Source organism: Piliocolobus tephrosceles, unplaced genomic scaffold (assembly GCF_002776525.5).
Source record: "Piliocolobus tephrosceles isolate RC106 unplaced genomic scaffold, ASM277652v3 unscaffolded_41714, whole genome shotgun sequence".
Classification (NCBI taxonomy): domain Eukaryota; kingdom Metazoa; phylum Chordata; class Mammalia; order Primates; family Cercopithecidae; genus Piliocolobus; species Piliocolobus tephrosceles.
Window position 1 is genome coordinate 2,633 of NW_022326215.1, and position 2,663 is coordinate 5,295.

General features: G+C 35.0%; 1 pseudogene; it reads right to left on the reverse strand.

The window, feature by feature from the left end:
• Nucleotides 1-256: 256 nt before the first annotated feature.
• Nucleotides 257-375, reverse strand: LOC113223533 (annotated as a pseudogene).
• Between the last annotated feature and the right edge of the window lie 2,288 nt (nucleotides 376-2,663).

Genomic DNA, 2,663 nt, shown 5'->3' on the forward strand with positions numbered 1-2,663 from the left:
ATGCCTGTAATCCCAGCTACTCGGGAGGCTGAGGCAGGAAAATCGCTTTAACTGGGGAGGCAGAAGTTGCAGTGAGTCTGATATCATGCCACTAAACTCCAGCCTGGGCGACAGAGTGAGACTCCATCTCAAAAGAAAACCAAAAAAAAAAAAAAAAAAGGAAAAGAAAATCGTGATTGAAGTCACTCAAATTTTGCATATGCTCAAATAAATTCCCTCTTGGCTGTGGGAAAAACCCAGACAGAACATTATGTGTAAGGGATTTGTAGTTGAAGCACAGAGGGGAATTGTTTTCAATATCAAATTTTTTATGTATCAGATATTAAACTAATAAGAATATCACACTTGATCTTAGCCAAAAGGCCAAAAAAGGATACAAATGGGAATTTGATGAGAACTTCAAAATGTAGTGAAGTTAAAGTTAATACAAGAGGTAAAGTCCTTCTTTGGTTACTCCATCTTTTTTATTCAATTACTGGTACTTAGTGTGTATACTCTTCGCTGGTCCCTAAATACCACACTCTTTTAGTTTCAACCTATGTAGGAATTTACCTACACATTTCATTTTAAAGCAACATATTTGGCATAAAATGAGGCCACTTGAAGTTGAAAAGATTGTATCGAATAAAAGCCACAGAAAATGCAAAAAATAAATGAAAAATTTTAAGAGAGGTGAGTCTTGTATTTCATACCTGGGAACATCCTTAAGAAACTTAACGTCAAAAAAAATGTAAATGACATCAACCAGCAGGATAATCACAGTAATGGCAGTATCTAAAATGTTCAGTAAATCAGAAAAATAATGCTGTCTCCTGTAATATAAAATGGAAAAATATGAGTTCATCTCCCCTGCAAGAAGAGACAGGAATATTTAAAGACCACAAACTATTAACTGATCCCCATTAAGAATTCTAGTTTCATAAATTATTTAAAATGCATGTTCTAGAGTAGACTAAGGGAAAAATATAACATTCATGGGAACTTTTCAAACAATAAATTTATATTCATCATTTGACACATATATATGACTAAAGCACCAATATGGCAATTTCAGTATAGTAAGAGAGATAACTAAATGCATATTAACCTTTATCATGGATGATGGGGTATCTCTGTCCCCTCAAGCATTTATCATTGTGTTACAAACAATCCAATTACACTCTTTCGATCATTTAAAAATGTACAATTATTATTGACTGTAGTCACCCTGTTGTGCTAGCAAATAGTAGGTGTTATTCATTTTTTTCTATTTTTTCATACCCATTAACCATCCCCACCTCCCCACCCCCAAACTCCTAGTACCATTCGCAGCCTCTGATAACCATCTTTCTACTCATGTCTATGAGTTCAACTGTTATCCTTTTTAGAGCCCACAAATAAGTGAGAACATGTGATGTCTGTCTTTCTGTGCCTGCCTTATTTCAGTTAACATAGTGATCTCCAGTTCCATCCATATTGTTGCAAAAGGCAGGATCTCATTAGCTAAATATAGCTAAGTATAGCTAAATAATAACATTAGCTAAGTATAGCTAAATAATACTCTCTTGTGTATATTTACTATTCTCTTCATCCATTCATCTGTTGTTGAACACAGGTTGCTTCCAAACCTAAGCTCTCATGAACAGTGCTACAACCAACATGGGAATGCAGATTATCTCCTCTATGTACTGATTTCCTTTCTTGTGGGTATATACCCAGCAGTGGGATGGCTGGATCACATGGTGGCTCTATTTTTAGTTTTTTTAAGGAACCTCCAAACTGTTCCCCATAGTGGTTCTACTAATTTACAGTCCCATGAACAGTGTATGAGGGTTCTCTTATCTCCACGTTTGCCAGCATTTGTTATTGCCTGATTTTTGGATATAAGCTGTCTTAGCCAGGGTGAGATGATATCTAATTGTAGTTTTCTACACTGTGAATTTCTCTAATGATCAATGTTAAGCACCTCTTCACATGCCTGTTTACCATCTGTGTGTTTCCTTTTGAGAAATGTCTATTCAAATCTTATGCTCATTTAAAAAATCATATTATTAGATTTTTTTTTCCTATAGAGTTGTTTGAACTCCTTATATATTCTGGTTATATATCCCTTCTCAGATGGGTATTTTGCAAATATTTTCTCCCATTCTGTGGGCTGTCTCTTCACTTTGTTAATTGTTTCCTTTGCTATGAAGAAGCTTTGTAACTTAATGTGATGCCATTTGTCCATTTTTGTTTTGGTTACCTGTGCTTGTGGGATATTACTCAAGAAATTTTTGTTCAGACCAAAGTCCTGAAGATTCTTCCTGATATTCTCTTGTTATAGTTTCATAGTTTGAGGTCTTATCTTTAAGTCTTTAATCCATTTTGATTTGATTTTTGTATATGGTGAGAGGTAGGGGTCTAGTTACATTTTTCTGCATGTGGATATCCAGTTTTCCCAGAACCATTTGTTGAAGAGACTGCCTTTTCCTCAATGTATGTTGTTGGCACATTGATTGAAAATGAGTTCACTATAGGTGTGTGGATTTGTTTCTGGGTTCTCTATACTTTTCCATTGGTCTATGTGTCTATGCCAGTGCCATGCTGTTTTGGTTACTACAGTTCTATAGTATAATTTAAAGTCAAGCAATATGATTCCTCCAGCTTTGTTCTTTTTGCTTAGAATAGCTGTCATTCTGGGT